The following is a 21,491-nucleotide window of genomic DNA, read 5'->3' as shown; positions in this document are numbered from 1 at the left end:
GACTCGTTCTCCAATAGTATTATATGGGGAAAGCAGCTCATAGGCTAGCAATAACTTTCGAATTGGAGCCACTTTGCCTGGGCTTTAGTACATTTGAAAATGCGGTAAAATCCCTGAAAGCATTTCTGGTTTAATACATCCCGCCCACAATCTGTTGCAGCAACAGCAAGCATTGTTACATTTTCTGTGGCCATGACACATGCAAAGCTGGTGTCAGCCAAATGCATTCAGACATACAGTACAGCAGAGCATTCCAAAATAACACAGCTGAGATACACGTTCTGAACCTGGGGCCCACTACCATCGGTGCCATCTCTGCAGAATTTTAGCAATATCATGGAGACATGTTTGTGTTGCAGATGTTCTGCCCCTACCACACCATTCCCACATGCAAAAGGCAGGCAAAGAGCCCAGACCTTAGACTTGACTACTAGTAATAATAAAAACACTATTATTTAATTTCTTATATAGCACAGCATATTATGCTGCACTTTACAATAGGAGACAGTGATAAAACAAACTGGGTAGTAACAAACCAACATAGAGGTAGGAGGGCCCTGCTCGCAAGCTAACTATCTATAGAATGCAGATGCAATACACAATGCACTGATGGTAGTGGTCCCCACCCTTATGCTGAACCAGCATCAGCTAAACTGCTATACTGTGCCAAGAGTGATAACTTCCATAATGAAACCTATTTTTATGATATAGGCCGGGGAGATATACTTCTGATAGTTTTACATTGACCACTATTAGTTCTATATCGAGTCAAACAAGAGTTCAACAATGTGTCACATTACATTTACGGCAATGTGGTATCTATGAGTTACAGCAGGGGATAACATACCACGGTGGAGGCTGCCGACAGAGGTTTTACAACAAGTCCCAGCAATCCCTGCGACCAAAAGACGTGCAGAGGATGCTGTGACCATTTTCATGACAGCGGCTCCGCTATTTCTCCGAGCACAGCACCCGGCGGCGCACTCTAATATTAACACAGTCGCTAACCACACCTGACCGCAGCTGCGGCAGGCAGCACAGACAGTCCCCGACTCCCCGACCCTGGTCCATAACTGTCTGGGCGGAAATCCGTCTGGTGAGCACCTGTGATTTGGGAATTCATCAGCCAACAGGAATTATAGGAGCACAGCATTGTGGCCTTTGTAGTGATTCTCTTCCAATGCTTACCCATTTGAGGAACAGAATGACTACAGCCCCCATAATACCGAGGGGCTAGAAAATAAAACTGATGCTGTGTACACACGGGTACAATCTCTTTACGATTCTGACTATATAGTCAGAATCTTATCTGGATCGCATGCAGATCGCAAGGGTTTTTAACCCTTGCGATCCAGATCCTATCCCGATGCGCGCCCCCGTGTCAACAGAAATCGAAAATCAGCCCAGTCTATATAGTGCAGATTGTTCAGATATAGTGTAGATTGGATGCCTGTATTGAGGTTTCCTATCTGTTTGCAATGTGATGCAGATGAGATCTCCCGGGCCAGCCACTCCCATGATCTAGGGATGGACATCGGAAGCCAACCATCAAATAATGGCAGTGCTTCCACCATTGAAACTTTCGATGCAATGGTAACTAACCATCGCATCAAAAGTATTCGATGGTGAAAACTAGTTATATGACTAGCGCATGCGCAAAAGCCTGTATCGCCATTTGTATGGTGGTAATTGGCTTTGGTGGCAGGGCCCAGGCTCTGAGCAACATATTACTTTATCACTGGACATTGTGTGTATAATATACATATATAATATTCACACAATGCCCAATGATGATATATATTAATTTTGTACACATTATTAACACTTTAACAGCAAGTAATCGTCACAGCAGTGTATGGGCACCTTTAGCTTGGCTCATTCCACTGGTACCCCAGGACTGTGTATATTGTTCCTCACTATTTGACAGAAACAGACAATCTCTGACCAACACTTCCATACCCTCCAACATTTCAATGGCTGAAATCGGTACAACTTCAGAAAAGAGGCGTGGTCACGGGTGAAGGGGCGTGGCCACATCCCCTTTCTTATCTTTTTAATGGACAGTTTTGCTTATTTTGAATTATAATCTCTGATCACCCTCTGATCAGGGTGCAGTCCCTGCTGCTCCCCTCTCCCACTTCTCCATGCTGCAGACAGTACAGGAAGTGCCTGTTTCAAGGGTAACTCTCCGGCTACTGGTGCTCTCGACTTACACACGCAGCCGCCTGCGGGGAGGGACTGCAAGCGCTGCTTGATCCAAGCACCCAGCGCGGCCAATTAATGACCTTGAAGTGATTGAGGGCAGCCTAGCCAGTCAGGGCTCGCAAACAGGTATATGGGAGCTGCGTGTGGCTGCTAAATTACACTGTATTACACTGGCGGCTATTCTGTTGTAGTGTGTGAATGGGAGAGAGAGAAAAACCGGTACATTCGGTACAGGGAGATTTAGCCGGTACAGACTGCTAAAAAACGGTACTGTACCGGCTAAATCGGTACAGTTGGAGGGTATGAACTTCACTAATGATCATATAGTGGTTGCTGCCTGGTAATACTAATGCAGTTTATTAATGAGTGTTTTATGTGACTGACATTCACAAATATCTGCAGCTAGTTGTATTGTGTTCTTATTATTATTATTGTAGCTTGCCTGAGCTGGTATAACATTCAGTGACGTCACTGTCTCCTACAGAGCTCAGTGTGTCTGTGAAATTTGCTGCTGTTTGAGTGACTGGCGCTGCAGGGTGAGGTTTGTGCTCTGATTGGCTCTCTGAGTCAGTGAGAGCCAATTAGAACTAGCAGTGGGCCCTGTTACCTAGCAGCTATAGCAACCATAGAGAGGGAGAGGGAGGGAAGCAGAGAGAAAGTCAGACAGCCTCCAACGAACCTAGGAAGTTTCCCTGACACAGACACAGCAGCCAGGGGAGGCATATCTTTTGGGAATTACAAAAAATAAGCCACCATCGGTACACCATCGAATGATTAGCATTCGATAGTGACAAACATCGGAAGGTCACCATTAAATGGCAAAAACACTAACATCGAAAGAAAAACATCGATGTTTCAGAAACATCGACCATCGATGTCCATCCCCGCCCTTCTTTTCTACAGCCCGGGAAAGAGAAGCAGCCTGCAAGCAGCACAGAGCCTGGGACAGCCTGCGAAGTCTTCTGAGGCTGGTAAGTATATTAAACAAATACCACTGCATCACCAATGATTTGGGAGGGTTTTCTTTATATTTCCACTGCCCCACCAATGATTTGTGTGGCGTTTTTTTTAATAATACCACTGCACCACCAATGATTTAGGAGGCTTTCATTTATATAATCACTGCATCACCAATGATTTGTGGGGCGTTTTTTTTAGAATACCACTGCACTACCAATGTTTTGGGAGGTTTACATTTATATTACCACTGCACCATCAATGATTGTCGCTGGGGCCGGGCTGGCTGACAGTAGGGGGAGATACTGTAGCTGCACATGCAGCGTGTACTTCCTCGAAGGCTGAACTCCACCCACGTGACTGCTGTGTGTGGAGGAGAGCTGACGGGGGAAGAAAAACTGCTATGAGGAGAGCTGCTGGCCGGGGGGAAGCAGAGACTGTGCTCATCAGCTGGGCAAGTACAATGTGCAGATTTTTTTTAGATCTAATAGGGGGACGGGGTGAATGCTGAGTGTGTGTTTGTTTGTACAGTATATGCTGTGTGTGTGTGTTTTTACATGCTTTGTGTCTATGTATACAGTATGATGCATGTACTGTATGTGGGTACATGGTATGTGTCTGTATGTATGTATATGTTGCCTGTATGTGTGCAAATGCTGTGAATATCTATGCTATGTGTGTCTGTGTATCTTTGCTATCTGTGTAAAACTATGTGTACATGCATGCTGTGTGTGTGTATAACTATGCTATGTTTTTCTTTGTGTACATGCTGTATGTACCTATGCTATTTGTGTGTATCTATGCTGTTTCTGTATGTATGTTATATGTGTGCATGCAGTATGTACACATACCCTCCAACATCTGAAGGGTGGAAATCGGTACACACCCAGAAAGGAGGTGTGGCCATGAGTAAAGTGGGTGTGACCATTGGTAAAGGGGGCGTGGCCATCCCTCTGTATGTGTACTGGCTGGCCATTTCAAATAAAATATCCAGGTCCCACCTACCCACTGCCAATACTTTTCCCCAATGAACTCTCACATAGGGCAGCTCCCTACACCCCCACTACAGTGGATACTGCACCAGTGATCCCCAATATTCCCTGCTCTCGCATAGGACACCCACAGCACTGTGCCCCCCGGCCTCCTGCTATCACACAGGTCACCAACAGCTCTCTGCATTGGGCAGGCATTCACACAAAGGAGCCCGAGGAGCGCCCTCACCTTCCCCATACGCAAACTGCAGGAACCCCGCACGCACTTGCGTGACATTACCGTGCCCCACATAATACTGCCCCGTTCCCTTACCGGCATGTCACGTGTCTGGTGCTCATGGCTCTGGCCGGTCCCCCACGTCACGCGTGTTATTGTTTCCGATACCCAGGGCACAGGTGGGTGTAGTAAGATGGCTGCCGGTACGACTGAACAGCGGCAGCAGCCTGGTTCATTGCTATTTTCAATTCTTCCGCGGCTGGACGGCAGTGAGCCAATAGGAGCTCGCGGTCCGTCAGCCAATCATGAGCGGCTGCCGGACCGCGAGCTCCTATTGGCTCGCGGCCGTCCAGACTAGGCCCTAGGGAGAATTGATAATAACAGCGTCGGACCAGGCTGCTGCCACTTGTTTGATTATATGGCAAAAACTAGATCCAGCCGGGCAGCGCACAGACAGCCCTCTGCCCAGCTGTCAATTCAATAAAATCGGTACATTCGGTACAGGGTTAATTTGCCGGTACAGACCGTTAAAAAACGGTACTGTACCAGCAAATTCGGTACAGTTGGAGGGTATGTGTACATGTATGCATACCTCACAAAAACTTGAAAGCACAGCCGTCACCGTGATTTGCCCACTGATTCAGACTCAGTGGATCTTCTCCATGTTCCATGGATCAGCACAGCTGTGTATGTAATGATGACTGGTATTGTTGCTGCAGATATACTAATCGTGTTCACTACAGCTTCCGCTCCCAATTATAATGTTTCAGAAAATTAAGACAGTGTCTATAAATGAACTTCCAACAGTTAATGTTTTGTATGATGTATTGTACTTACCAACATTTAAACGTTATTTTCAGGGAAACTAGCTAGTGTCTGTCATATTTATTTATTTATTTATTTGTATGTTAAGATAGTTCTATTTAATAAAAATATATGTAAACGCCAGAGAAGACTAGATGGCCAGGAGTTTGGGTAACAAAAGTGCTAACTAATAGGGCCGTTTTTACAGGGGGACGAGCCGTGCAACTGCCCGGGGCGCTGCACGGCTCGTCCCATTTTTTTCAATGCTGCCGCTGATGAGCCTGGCTGTCAGTGAGTCTCTATGTGCGCCGCTCGGTGCTCACAGTCACAGCCGCTTGACACTAAAGTCTATATTATTGAGTGACAGGCGGCTGTGACTGTGAGTGAGTGCCGATCGGCACACAGGGCGGGGATTGGCTGGCTGATGGGTGGAGGCGGAGCATAGAGGGAGCCTTGGAGACCAGGCGGTGGAGTGCAGCACTGTGTGAGTCTGTGACTGACAGGTAGTTTAGTGCCTCCCCCTCCTGCTATGAGGATTGGTCACCCATGGGACGGAGGAGGGATCCAGGCTTATGCGCAGGCTGTCACTCACTCACTGACCAACCGACCGTCACCCAGCTAGTGCGCACGCTGCGCAGCCTATCATTCATTCACTCACTGCCTCCGGAGGGACAGAGTAGGTTGGAGCAGAAGACAGAGGCTTATTTTAGTAGCCCAGCCAGGACTGTAATGTGAGTGCTGTGTGTGTGTGCTTCAACCGCCTGGGGGGGGGTTTTGGCGGGTTTTTTCTCCGGGCTCCGGCGCCATTTTCTTGGTGCCTGGGGGACTAGTTTAAAATGGGTAATTTGTCCAATTGTCCTTGTCATATGTTTGATGCTGGTTGGGTGTGGGATTACATAGATGGGGCGGGGGGGAGCCCAAGTTGGTTATTGACTGTAGGTCGCTGAGGGGGAGTACTCACTGGGGCTGAGGAGTGGGGTGGGTCATGCTGTGTCTCACGGGGGGGGGGGGGGAGGAATATATATGATCACTGGGTAGCCCCTTCTACACCCCCCCCCCATGATCATATGTGCAAACCCCCCCCCCCAGTGACACGCAGCGCCCACCCAACTGCCAGCCCCAGTGACATACAGCACCCACCCGCTACCCCACCCCAGTGACATGCACCAACTCAGGCATGTCCAAACTATGGCCCTCCAGCTGTTGTGAAACTACACATCCCAGCATGCCTTACAATAGTTTTAGCATTCCCTATTGGCAAACTGTGGCATGCCATGATGGTAATTGTAGTTTCACAATAGCTGGAGGGCCATAGTTTGGACATGCCTGCACTACCTCAGGTAAGGGGTTAGTGCAGTGGTTCCCAAACTTTGTGCCGCAGTACCCTGGGGTGCCTCAGAACACTTGCAGGGGTGCCCTGGGATGGTGGTCTAGGTCCAATTCATTTTATTTATGGTCAATGTAATAGGGAAAATCAGTGCTTGTGGCTTCCAATTATAAAATATTTGAACAAACCGGAGTGTATACTGTCCCTCACAACATAACTGGGCTTAAGGATCACATATAAACACAATTTATTTAATTTAATATATATTTTAAGTCAGGGCTTGACAAATTTGTAAAAAATCTAGGAGCCAGAATGAAAATGTAGGAGCCAGAAAAAAAATAGTGACAGTGTGCGCCAAAAAGTAACACCATAATGCCTAATACATGTCACATACCCATTACATATTACACCACATGCCACAATGCCCATTATGCCACACACCATAAAACCTATTGCATACTATGCCACACACAATAATGCCCATTACATATACCACACTGTAATGCCCAGTACAGGGTAAACCAAACACAGTAATGCCCATTACAAATTATGCCACACACTGTAATGCCCATTATATATAATACCACACGCCATAATGCCCATGACATATTATGCCACATATGGGTTTCTGACATGATGCCAGGCAGATGCAGATCAAGAAAAAAATTACAGAGGGGGTGGGCACCATTGCAGGATCATGGATGAGGATCCAGGAGGTAGAGATTGGCAGGGAGAGCTGGCAGCAGCCTCTGCGTAAGCAGCGGGTTCCGTGGCTGGTTATCCTATCAGGAGCACTTACAGCAGCCTCGGGTGCCCCATTTAGCAGACACATAAGCAGATGGCCCCACGGTGGGTTATATGGTTCAATATAACAGCCAGCCCAGCGGCAGCCAGCAGACTGGTGCACAACTCTCCCGGCTGCCGCTGTATCAGAGAAGGTCCGCAGCGCGATAAGATGCCCACAGTAGTGCCCTGCACAAGATGCCCCCAGAAGTGCCCTGATGCCAGCAGTAAAACACACACAGTATAATACCCCCCAGCAGCAGTAATGCTCACCACCACTGCCTGGCCTCTTCTTTTGCTGCCTCATTACTTATTGAGGGGAGAAGTCGAGGTCGCTCTTCTCCCACCACACTGGGTGACCCCAGCAGGCATTTGAAATCTGGCGGAAGCTCGTGAGCCAGGCAGCCAATCACTGACCCCGGCTTCAGGCACTCGCGCTTCAATTGGCGCCACATTAAAATATAGAATATTCCTCCCGAGTCCCTACAGCCAGGATGTGCTGCCCTGTTTGGCCGGGTCTCTCTGCGGCCAGTAAAAGCACATGCCAGTGCGTCCCTGCTGAGCTAATCACAGCAGAAGGGATCGCACAGCGCTGACACGCCGCTGCGCTGAGTGGGAGAGGAGGCGGGGTGAGCAGGTACATGAACATAGGATAGCTGCGGCGTGTCAGCGTGGCAGGGGAAGGACTGATGCATTTTAAAGCTGACAGCTGCTCACACCAGAGAAGGTGAGTGGCCTGTCAGCATGGCGTGGGTAGCTGGAAGCGCTTACACGCTGCTCTGAGTTTAGCAGCGTGTCAGCTCTTCCAGCCACATCCCGCGCTGAGATGCGTCCTGACCTATTGATGAGCGCGGCTGTCAGCCTATCGGCAGCCGGGCACAAGGCAGAGTAAGTAGCAGGAAAAAAAAAAAAAAACGGGCAGGGTACAGCGCCCCGCAAAAAGAAGCTAGCAGGAACGCCAATTATGACCCACTGCTGTCCATAATTCAAGCCACCACTCTGCCCGGGGTTCTGCTTCCTGGCAAATCTGGTCGCCAGGAAGCAGAATCTGGTCGCCATGGCGACCTGGCCCCTGGGTTTTGTCGAGCCCTGTTTTAAGTAATCAATAAGAAACTTTTGGCCTAGGGGTGCCACGGAAAATTTCTAATACTCCCGGGTGCCGTGATTTCAAAAAGTTTGGTAACCCCTGGGTTAGTGTATTTTGCTGCGGAGGGGTTAGGGCTGGTGCTGTATGTTACTTGGGGGAAGGAGCTATCACTGGGTGTAGAGTGGGACAACTTGTCCTTCATTGGATTGCAGTGTTGTCTGCTCCACTCACTGTTTACAATGTCATTGTCACCATTTTAATGAACATTTCCATAATTGTTCTTTTCATGTGTGAAAGTATTTATTTGGTTCTGCTTATCCAAAAAGAACAAAAAATGTGCTTAAATATACATGTGCTGCTTTATTCCATGTATGCTGTGTTGCCTTAGCACACCAAAATTTAGCATGTGATTGCAGAAAGCAATGAGAGTAAAATATTGGTGGCAGCAGATCATGCTGTTTGGTGCTGCGCTTCGTTCGCACGGGGACCTATGTTAGAGGCTGTGACGCTGGGGTGGGGGCAGCCAGCTGACATCACTGGATGTCAGCTGCCCGCCCATTTCCTCCCCAGCATGCATGCATATGTAATCACTCTATTATGCCCCTTTCAGACCGCACTTTGTAAACGGTATATTGCCATTTTTTTTACAGTTTTAAAACGGTAATCTGTGCGGTCTGAAAGGTGCAGGACCACTTAACCGGTTAGAAAATACAGTTTTTTCTAACCGGTTAAAATGCAGGGTCCTACCCGTTTCAGAACCGGTATTTTAGGCTCAAAATCGGCTCTGAAACGGTATTTAGGACCCAGCCAATAAGCTGGGTCCTAAATTCAGTGCAGTGAATATTTAATGCGCTCATTAAATATTCATTGCGCAGGAGGTCTCCGCCGCCCCCCCCCCCGCACGCGGGTTAACACATACAAACCCGTTAACCCCTCCGCACCCCCACCCCCGTTGACATCCCCCCGCATTGTGTTTAAGAACACCCCCCCCCCCCCCCTGAAGCCGGTACCTCCTCACATTGCAGTTGATCGGCAGCCGCAGTACTGTACCACGGCTGGCTTCGTGTATGAAAAAAATAAGGAACTTTCTGAAAATGGCTGCCCCATAGGAAACCCCATTTAAAAAAACTGTCTTTTGTAGGGGGGCAGCCATTTTCCGAAAGTCACTTTTCTTATAAGAAAAGTGACTTTCGGAAAATGGCTGCCCCCGTACGAAAGACAGTTTTTTTAAATGGGGTTTCCTATGGGGCAGCCATTTTCAGAAAGTTCCTTATTTTTTTCATACGCGAAGCCAGCCGTGGTACAGTACTGCGGCTGCCGATCAACTGCAATGTGAGGAGGTACCGACTTCACGTGGGGGGGGGGTGGGGTGTTCTTAAACACAATGCGGGGAGGGGTTAACGGGGTTGGGGGTGCGGAGGGGTTAACGGGATTGTATGTGTTAACCCGCGCGGGGGGGTCGCTGAAGACTGGCTTTGACCCTGTATTTGGAAGGTTTCCAAAAACGGGTCTGCCAGTGCAAAAAAACCGCACTTAAACGGTAATATACCGTTTAAGAGATGCGGTGTGAAAGGGGTTTTACCTGGCAGACCCGTTTTTGGAAACTTTTCCAAATACAGGGTCAAAGCCAGTTTTGCGGTCTGAAAGCAGCATTAGTTACCAAATTGATGTCTCTGACCAATATTATAACAGGAGGCAGCGATTTGTGAGTACCATATTCAACTTGTTTATATATAGACTTGAATTGGTGCGGGGGCCTGTGCATCTAATGCTCTCAGTCAGTTACTTTCAGTGTGCTAATTCAGTCATCTGCAATTCTTGAGTCACAGTGTGATAGAGCCACAGTGTGTGCACTATCCAAGATTGGCACCACACAAAATTGGTGCAATTTAGCAATTGAAGCAGCTGTATACACACTGGGCAGTATTCAATGAGAATTTTGACGATGTGCTGCGAATCCTGTTTAGGATTCGCTGCACATTCGCCACTGCCCGCCGCGTTCCGGAGCCTCGCTGGCTCCAGTATTCAACGAGTCAGGGGCTCACTGCCCCTAACCGGCGAATTATAACTCCTGCGGCGATGCCGCAGGGAGCCTGAGGACGGCGGCAGGCAGGGAGATGGAAGTCTCCCTGCCTGCCCCAGAACGTTTGTGGGGGGGAGGTGGGCTCCCCGGGAGCCAGGCAGCACAGGCTGCCCCCCTGGGATAGCCAGCAGGGGTGCAGGTATTCACTGCACCCGATCGTGCATATATAATGATCGGGTGCAGTGAATATATGAATATCTAATGAGCGGCTTGGCTCCCAGCTGGCTGCTGTGTAAAAAAATATATATATTTTTTAAATTAAATATATATTCATGTGCTTACTGCACATGAATAAAAATAGCATGCCCCTCCTCAGAATAAAATTCCTGATTTTTTGACACCAAATGTAAAAAACAAAACACTTTATTTTAAAAGTTCACATTCCACTTCACCATAAAAAGATAGCGATTGCTACTCTGTGAATCATGGCGATAAAAACCTTGAAATGTATTCGCCATCTGGTCATTGAATAGGGTGATTCACCGTTTTAGTATAAAAATCGCCGTACAGCACGAAAATAGCACAAAATCGCCATAAAACATGGCGAATCAGCCTCATTGAATACTGCCCACTGTCTTTGCTCCGAGTGGGGGGATCAATATCCCTTCAATATCTCTATGGGTTACCACTTCGGGCTAATGGTGCTTGCAGTGTTGTGTGTTGGTGCAGAACAGTATGGGCTATTTCACACTGTCCGGCTCCTGCCAGATGGCAAAATCCCGCACGGCCAGGAAGCCGTGCCGTGCACAGTAGTTGTGAATGGACACTATTGTGTCCATTCACACGGGACGGCCACGACCCAGCCGTGCGGTTGCAGCCGGATCCCGCCACTGGAAGGGACGGCTGCCGGGCTGTGGCCATCCGCTCCATTCTAAACTGATGTGTGCAGCACGGCTTCCTTGCCGTGCGGGATTTTGCTGTCCGTCAGGAGCCGGAGTGTGTGAAATAGCCCTATAACAACAAATTATTGTTTAGATACGCTGTGAGTGGGTTTTACATTTGAGTCCTAAACAGACTGATATCTCAGCAATATGCCGCAGTCTATATGCCGCTCACAGTGGGTGCTGAATTCTTAAGTAGCATTGTTGCGTGATATCTCATGTGGAAAAGTTGATATACTTTAGCAACCAGCCGTGTATCTGAACTCTGAGTGGGGGATCACTGTCCCTTCGTTGGAGTTATAGCGTGTGCACTGCCTCTAACAAAGGGCCTTATTCTAGTTCACTCTTAGAGGCAAATTCCTTCTTAGCTGGACAAAACCATGTGCACTGCAGGTGGGGCAGATGTAACATGTGCAGAGAGAATTAGATTTGGGTGGGGTTTTACTTCAAAGTGAGATCTATATTGCAGTGTAAAAATAAAGCAGTCCGTATTTTCCCTGCACAGAAACAAAATAACTCACCCAAATCTAACTCTCTCTGCACATGTTACATCTGCCCCACCTGCAGTGCACATGGTTTTGTCCATCTAAGAAGGAATTTGTCAGAAAGAATGAACGGGAATAACCCCCACAGTGTGTGGGAGCCTATCGCCCTACTTAATACTTACTATAATTAACTGTAATGGGACCTCTCATCCCCAATGGCATAGCCTCCACTGTTGGTATTTGTAACTAACTATATATATATTTTCATCCAGTCAGCCTGGCACTCATTGGAAGTGATAGCAATTACCCGGGTGCCTTCTGGAGGATCATGTAGTCACTGGCGCATACACAGGCAGCGGCACTACATGGGATTTTTCGAAGTGCTTTTAATATCCCGACGTTTCGGGGTGTGAAAACCCAGTTTTCAAGGTGTACATAAACCCATGGAGTGCCGCTGAGGTCATGGGTTCCATTTCCACCATGGCCCTAACTGTGTGGAGTTTGTATATTCTTCTCGTGCTTGGGTGGGTTTACTCACACACAATATGAAAGTGTGGCGGTGACATCTTAGAAGTTCCACTGCATTAAGTATTACTAGGGTGTTGTACTCATGGATATCCTTCATTTTGTGAATGGCACACTCTGTGACACCCTCCCCTTCACTGTGAACAAGCCCTCGAGCGAAACACATGTCAAAGGAGACGCCACTGACACGCCCCCCCCCTTCTACTGACTGCAGGACGAGACAGCCAGCTAACGGGAGCAAACTTCGGTTCTTCTGTCTCCCCCACGGGAAATCAGGTATCGGCGGCACAAGCATAGGGTTGAGATTGTCTCACCCCGGTTCTCTCGCCATCCAAGTGAGAGTGTACAGCTGCCGTGACTCACGTGTCACGGTCAGCTCAGACACCTCACCGAGCGGAGACCGGCCAGAGTGACACTCTCCCCAGTTGCCACCAGCTGCTGTCTGCTATTTACAGTCCTACCTGCATCTTTAACAAAATCTGACTTGACAATCAATGTGCAAACAGCCTGACCCGCATACTAAAAGACGGGTTTCTGCTGTTTTTGACTACACTGTATGATTTTTTTCTGAGACAGAGTTACTCTGCCCCTATTTTGCTTTAAGACCAGACCTACCCAGCAGATTTGACTTAAAGGTAAACAGTCTGTTCATACTCTGCTAATTACCACTGTCAAACAGCTTGACCGTTATTGGAACCACCTGACTGACTCTGCAAACATTATAATACCCCCAGTATCTGAGGATTAGCAGAGGCCAGCTAACACACCTGCATAACCAATGTTTTTTGTGTGTAGACAAACCGTGTCAACATTGATCCGGTACCAGTAAAACACCTAGGGTCTGCCATACCCCACATGTTTTTTGTCTTATTAACCGTGTGATCATACAGACACTGCAATCCAATCCATCGGACAGGTGACAACACTCATTAACATCCTGGTTGTTTAATTTGATAACGTGCATGTTCCCTGAGTGTCGACAACCGTGTCAACACTAATACATTGGCAGCTCAAAACTCAGGTCTTGTTATATCAACTGAGGTCAGCTAATATACCTGTACAATCAATGTTTCTTGGGTGTCGACAACTGTGTCAACACTGATCCGGTACTATTACAGTATCCAGGGTTGCTATATCCCGCATGTATTTTGCTTCAATAACCTTGTGAACATTTAGACACTAATTTCATCATTTGTATAAGTAACTACACCCACTCATATTTTGAGTGTTGAAGTTGAGAAGTCTGAGCTAAGTGTCAACAATCGTGTCAACACTGATAGTGTCAGTATTAACGCAGATGGTATTATACCGCACATATATTGTATTCGGATTAATCTTGTGACTATTTATATACTGTACCAATAAATATTCTTTTTTCATATTGGTGACAGTATATCCATCTGCATGTGTATTCAAAGATTCATGCGTTGTCACCCATTGAATATCTTCCCTGGGGTGTAATTTGGTCTTTAGTGACTACAATACAAAGACCAATTTCACTACTCCTACTTGGAGACTTGGGTACATTCCTTCACCATCTTCTTTTCACTCCGCTGGGTTTCCCGTGACACCACTATCACTCTCAATCACCATTCAATGTCTAAATGATAGATGGTGAGTAGCAGAAGAGGGGTTTCACGGTACCCACACTTTACCCTATACCTTCTACGCTGCCCTCTCATTTGCTGGGGTACACCTAGTCTCTTTGCAAGGCCATCAGCAACAAAGGACATGGTGTTACTTTTCAGCAAAAAGCAGAAGCACATATAAGCCTCCTGACAACCAGGTTATACTCTCATCCTATGGTGTGGTTACGGTCATACTTCACTGGCACGCCTGATTCTTATACCGAACTCAGAAGCTAAGCAGTGTTTGGCCGGGCCAGTACCCGTAGGGGTGACCGTCGGGGAATACCCGGAACTGTAATACACCGGATTGCAGAAAAACACTTGGCCAAGGGAGCTATCTACCCTTTAACACTCTGTTCTCTCTCCTTCTATTAAGAACCCAGTCAAGTCAGTCCGCCTTATTTATCCACATTGATCCTTCCGAAGGGGGATAGTGTTATGCGTCAAGTACACCCCAATGCAACATATTGTTTGTGAGCGGCCATTTTGCCTGGTACATAGAATCCATTACAGGATTCCCCAGTATTTTCTCACGCCAGTGTACTTAAACATTATTCGCCACCAAATGTTCAAATTGTGATCTTTATTCTTGTTATGCATCATGTTTAGAGTTCATATTTGAAATGTTATTTCATACGTACTGATATTTTAGTAGTAGTTTTTCATTAAAAGTTAAATTTTAAATACTTTCCATTCATTATCATTTTAAAAAGTGTGCCCCAAAAACCCTTTTTGTTCTGCCTATGTCAATACCCTCGTGACAAACCATATTTTTCCACCCTCTCCCCTTCCCCAGGTCTGTGCAGACTAGGCTAGAGCCGGCTCTGATTTAAAATCCACACCTCGCTTTTAAATTTTCATTAAAATGTAAGCTATGAGCGTAAATGCAGACTCTGGACCTGTAACGGTGAAACAGTCCGGTGACACAGCTCACGATGGGAGGATGTAGGAGGGTCCGCCAGGAGCCAGGCACCTATGCTTCTGATTCTTTGGGAGCAGGCTCCTCCCTACTGCATCCCATAATGCCCCAGTTAGTTTTAGGTGCCCACAGGAGTGGGTGCTATGCTTTGCAGCTGCGCTTTTTTCTTTGGATTTTTTTCAGAATAGTTAGGTTTTTTGTTATTTTATTAATGCACTAGCTAGAGCAGGTTTGCCAGTGTGTCGCTTCTCACAGAAGTGCATACACACTGAGGCGCAGCAGAGGCTGACAGAAGCGCGTCCTGTCAGCTCTCTGTGTGCAGAGGGACACCTTTTTATTCCCTCTGCACAGTGCTTAGTCTCTCTAGGATAGAGACTTTCCTGCGCCCCGGGGGTGTCCTAACCGGCTCCTTGCAGAAGGGGATCTTGGGGGACGGACCCCCCGCGATGGCGCCCACCATCTTGAAGGGTTTAGGGACAGAAATCCCGCCAGGGAAGTGAAGTCCCTTACAGGAGTCCGGCGCTGCTGGACAACTCCATTGTGGTCCCATGGAGGGAGGTACAAGGAGGTGAGAGAGACATCTGCGGATGCGGCTGAAGGGGGAGAAAGCACCATATGGTTTGGTCTCCCCGCTGATGCAGAGACTTGGTCTCTTCCTGCCCTGGCGCCTTTTTCACCGTGCTACGGAGCTGACAGGGTGATTTTTACACAGTCTGCAGTCTCTTCACAGAAGCGTTTCCCTCGCTGATCGTTGACAGGATTACAGCTCAGATAAGTACACTGATACATTGCTCTGTGCGGTGCCTGTTCATTTGCATTGTGCTGTGGAGGAGGGAGCGTTGGACATGTTTATTTACTGTAAAAAGTGTGATGCTAAATTTACATGTGAACATGAGGATCAGGGGGATTTATGCCCGTCCTGTGAGGCTGTTCCCTGTGGGTCACGCACTCCCAGAGCGGAGATAGCTGAACCTGCTTGGGCTTTGGCGCTGGGCAGGTCTATGAATGCTCTTACTGAGGCTTTGAATAGGCAGAAGGATTCCTTGATAGGGTCTCCTGGCCACTTTACTTCGTCTCAGGTGTCTGGGGGGTCACTTACCCCGGCTCAGGGGGACCCCATTTTGCTGCAGGCTATGCAGGATACTGCCCAGGGAGTTCATAAGATGACTGCCCTGATGGAGCAGTTTACAAAATCCTCTGATAAGAGTGTGCTTAGGCACCCTGTGTCTACGCCACCAATTATACAGGATTTGGATGATGATGATGGTGGGTGTGAGGAGAACTGGAGTTGGGACATGAGTGATGAAACTGAGGCTTTAACTTCAGGCATTGAGGATTTGATTGTGGCTGTTAAGCAGACTTTGAATCTTGCAGAGGAGGAAAAGACTCCTGTCTCTTGTGTGTTTAAAAAGAGTCGCAGGGACCCTGTGTGTTTTCCCTCTGATGAGGGAATGTCATCTCTTTTAAATGAGGCAGGAAAGACTCCTGATAAGAAATTGTTGATGGCAAAAAGGTATGCTAATATGTACCCTTTTTTTTTTAAATTGGGTAATTTTTATAAAATTTGTGAAGAGAAAAGAAAAAGACAAACATTGATATTAATATTACAGACGGCTAAGTAGGATACGGTGCGTACAGGAGATATGCAGTAATCAGGATATTATATGTACATTGGTAGAGATAAGCAACCATATATAGTTATGCAAAGTATACTTTTGATATATATGTAAGTGCCAACCCTTCAGGATATAGATAAACACACTATGCATCCAGTACCCGGAGGCGCCATCCAGGTCCATGGAAACAGTGAAGTAGGAGGAGGCACATTTACATGGATATATCACATATCACAACATGAAGCACCATGTGTTATGCTTGCCGCTAGGCACAGTGTGTTGGTGACCTGGAACAGGGAACGGGAGATCAGGCGTGAGCCCGCAGCCGGGACCGCCGGTTTGGACGGCCACAGCGAACCCTATACTAACTCTGTTGAGTACCCCGGGCAGATGACCAATCCCTGCGGGAACTAGGCTTCACCTTCGAAGGAGCGAGTTAAGCCCGCTCCAACCCCGATGCAGCTAGGTCTATGAATGGACAAAGGAGAAGTGATCGTCAGGGGTAACTCAAAAGGAAATACTAACTACCGGGCCTAACTGAAAGACAACCCCTGTCTGCCGGCACCAGGCCAATAACGGGAATACGACCCAGTCGCAGACACAAGGAGAACTTGACGGGGAATCTCCAAAAGAATACAATACAATGCTAGATAGCGAAACCCCAAACAGGAGTGGATAGGTAGGGAAGGCCCTGCCTAGGACAGATAGGAAAAGGAAAGCGATGGCCAGAGCAAGGGTAAAAGACAGAAAGAATAATGTTCTGAATTAGGCCCACGGCGGAGCAGGTCCAATGCCCCAGCAAGGGAGCGGAACCAATATGGGCACAGCCTGATAAGAGAAAAGGAGCTCGGCGGCTCCACAGAAATAAACCAGGCTCCAAAGGAGCACTTACTTGACCCCGGGTGACCTACAGCGGAGCTGAACAGGTCACTGGAGAAAACGCTGAGAAGCTGACATCCAGCTGAGACAGGCAGGGAGACAGGAGATCTCTTGGAAGGGATCCAGGAAATAGGGCAGCGCTGGGATGAGCCAGGGACCGGGCAGGCGTATGGAGACGCTATAACCGGCGTCTGTGCCCAGCAGACGTCGGCTTCTTATTCAAAATTGGCGCCGCCTGCATGACGTCAGGCGCGCCGTGCGAGTGCTGCTGCTGGGCGGAAGTTCGGGGACGTTGCCTAGCAACGCCCCGACGCCCGGACTGAGAGGGAGGCTTGGAACGCTGCCGAGCAGCGTCACCAGCCTCACAGCCCCGCTCTCCATCCGCCGACCGTCCGGGTACTGGAGATACCGGACGGCGGCGTGTGACACCATGAATGTATATCATATAATAAACATCCGACAAAAACATCACCGACAATGTAGATAAAGACCCATAATCCTAATAAAAAATAAGATAACAAAAGAAAACCTCGCAAGGACCCAAAACAAACCTCCCACATAACCCCCCACCCTGTACTACCCACCCCCAACTTAGGTGTACCTGGAGCCCTATAAACGCGTAACACTATTACCTCTATACCCATTCTAATCCCCCCCCCCTAGCCTACTAACTATACTACTAAACCTAAGTCTAATCTATACCCACCCACATAACATATAAACTAACACCCCCCCCCCCCCCCCCCAGATTGTAAATTAAGAGCAGGATATATATCGAGGGCTATAAGGATATGACCCTAAAGAAGGGCAGGATATATATTTCCTTCCCCATCACAAAAATTACTAAACAGAGAATACCAAAAGAAGGATATAGTGAGGGCCATAGACGCATGGACCTAAGAACAGCTGTATTGAATCCAACAATCTCCTGAAGCAAAGTAAGGTATCTCGCTCAGCAATAAGATGCATGTAAACTCACAGAATATAACTTATACAAGCAGGGTTAAGATGACAGTTACAGGATATTTCCAAAAACATTAATCTGGCCAGCTCTTAGTGTCCTTAGAAAACATGGCGAGCCTAAGAAGTACACCAGCAGGTATATGGAAAAAATAACAGATAAACAAAGGACAGTGTACAGTTATATGTGGATACAGTCCAGGCTTTCATCACAGTCACCAGCGACAAATAAGGAGGATGTAGGGAAGTAGCAGCACAATCAGTGTGCATGAGAGTATCACAGCTAATGTCCTTGATTTCGGGCACAACGACAGGTGTAGATATAGCCAGGATAGAATCTGAAATAGGTGCAGGCTGAGCCTTCATAGCATACATTACATAAATATCTCCATTATCAATAACATCGCAGTGTCCAGGATGAATAGGAGTGGGATGAATAGGAGAGGTTAGAATATCACTCCGAATCCTGTCCAGTTGCAGGAGTCGGGCAGATGAGGCATGGAGCGCACGCAGGATAGCATTTGCAGATGGTTCCATAATCATAGACAGGAGGTACAGAAAGACCAGCTATAGGCAGTATATGTAGCAGAGAATAAATTAGGTGCGGCTAGCACGCCACTAAGTACAAATAAAGGACTGCCAGCCGTTGAAGTAGTGGGGAGAATCCAGCTAAAAGCTCCCAGCTCCAGCCACCAAAATGATGGTGAAGAGACCAGTCAGAGAAAATGGCGGATGTAGGTAATGCTCACCGCTTTAGTCACGGCTATGTTGTGGCACAGCAGGAGACCAGCAGAGGATAGAAGACCGTCACTGCAGATCTTAAACACACGATGCAGGGCAAACGTGGAGGCCTCAGCCCCAAGCACAAGATGGCGCGGACCGCGGCATTGCGCCCCAGAGGAGGCAGCTTCCCGCTTCCACCGCTCAAAGGTACGGAGAGCCACCGCCACTTCTCACCCCGCCTGACAAAGCACCCAGCGATGAGGCGGCAGGCAGAATACTGTTAGTGTAGTAGGAGACCGACGTCATCCGGATCTTAGCAGAGAAGCAGGCCGGGGCTGTATATAATCCCAAACCAGCAGCCAAATAGTCCCAAAAACAGCTCAGCAGGGTGATAGGATAATGGGAGTGATGTCTCACACCCGTTGCTGAGGCCAAGGACTTCGGTGACAGCAAAACAGGATAAATTTCAGGATGTACGGAGGAGCGAAGAGAAACTGCTGCCTACTCTGTGCTCAGCCAAACCACGCCCCCTCGCTAATATGTACCCTTTGCCAGAGGAACATACCAAATTGTGGGAGAAAGCCCCATTAGTGGATGCATCAGTTGCTAGACTGTCTAAAGCCACTGCCTTGCCGGTCCAGGGGGGTGCTGCCTTTAAGGACCCTGTGGACAAAAAAGTGGAAGGCTGCTTGAAGGCTATTTTTGAAGGCGTGGGTTATACCTTGAGACCCATTATCGCGTCTGCTTGGGTCACATGATTAAGTGGGCGGAGGAGCTGGCTGGGCTGCTCCACCAAAATTCAGAGGCTTTTATTCTGGCAGAGAAATTGAGATCTGCCACAGAGTATGTTTGTGAGGCTGGTGAGGAAGGAGCTAAAATGGCGTCCAGAGTGTCTGTAACCTCAGTGTCTGCTAGAAGGGCTCTTTGGCTCAAGGCTTGGGAAGCTGATAGTGAGTCTAAGAAGTCCCTTGAAAACTTGCCTTTTAAGGGGGAGTTATTGTTTGGCTCGGAGCTGGAAGCCATTATCAAGCAGGCTACTGGGGGCAAGAGGGGTTTGCCAGTACGAGTACTATCCGACAATGCCACTATGGTGGCATACTTAAATCACCAGGGCGGTACTCGGAGCAAGATGGCGATGGCAGAGATAGTGAGAATCTTCACCTGGGCGGAGGTTCAGTTTCCAGCACTGTCAGACATTTTCACTCCGGGGATCCGGAATGTGGAGGCGGAGTATCTCAGCAGGGCGGACCTGCTGGAGGGGGTAGACAGATGGGGACTGCCAGACATAGATCTTATGGCATCCAGGACCAATTGTCAAGTGCCGAGATTTTGTTCCCGGTCAAGGGATCCGTTGGCTTGGGCGGTGGATGCCATGACAATTCCTTGGTCTTTCAATCTGGTCTACATCTTCCCTCTGTTCCCAGTGATCTCGAGGGTGTTGAAGAGGATAAAGAACCAGAGAGTATCGGCCATTCTGGTTGCACCAGATTGGCCCAGGAGGTCATGGTACTCAGACATACTGAGATTATCTACGGAATCGTGGTGACTTGCTAAGCCAAGGACCGTTTCTGCACCAGGACCTAGCTCGTCTAAATTTGACGGCGTGGCGTATGAATCCTCCTTTTTGAGAGAAAAAAGGGGTTTTCAGAAGAGGTTATACAGACCATGCTAAGGGCCAGAAAACCGGTGTCTGCGGCCAATTACCACAGGGTGTGGAGGATCTACATCAGATGGTGTGAAAGGCAGAGAGTTCATACCTCCAGGTTTAAGGTAGCGAGGCTACTGGAGTTCCTACAGGATGGCCTGTCGTCGGGGTTAAGTTTGCAGTCTCTGAAGGTGCAAATTTCGGCACTTTCCATTTTCTTTCAAAAGAGAGTGGCTCTGCTGCCGGAGGTACAAACGTTTTTGCAGGGTGTGGCCAGGATTAAGCCTCCTTACAGGCAGCCGGTTGCACCATGGGACTTGTCTCTTGTTCTGTCCATGCTGCAGAAACCTCCTTTCGAGCCACTGAGATCGGCTGATCTCAAGTACCTTACCTGGAAGCTTACTTTTTTATTGGCCATTGCTTCGGCTAGGCGTGTGTCAGAATTGGGTGCCTTGTCTTGCAAGTCACCATTTTTGATTTTTCACGATGACAGGGCGGTACTCAGGACAGTACCAACATTTTTACCTAAAGTGGTTTCCTCTTTTCATTTGAATCAGGACATTGTGCTCCCAGTTTTTCCCCCGCCTGAGGGAAAGAGGAATAGGGACAGTTTGAAAAAGTTGGATGTGGTTCGCGCATTGCTAATCTATATCAGTAGAGTAAAGGATGTTCGCAAATCAGATTTGCTGTTGGTTTTGTACGATGTACATAAGATTGGGTGGCCTGCTTCAAATCAGACTATAGCCCGCTGTTTGAGATCAACTATTGCGTTTGC

The sequence above is a fragment of the Crinia signifera genome, unplaced genomic scaffold, assembly GCF_055691185.1.
Source record: "Crinia signifera unplaced genomic scaffold, ASM5569118v1 HAP2_SCAFFOLD_119, whole genome shotgun sequence".
NCBI lineage: Eukaryota > Metazoa > Chordata > Amphibia > Anura > Myobatrachidae > Crinia > Crinia signifera.
This window is presented reverse-complemented; position numbering follows the sequence as displayed.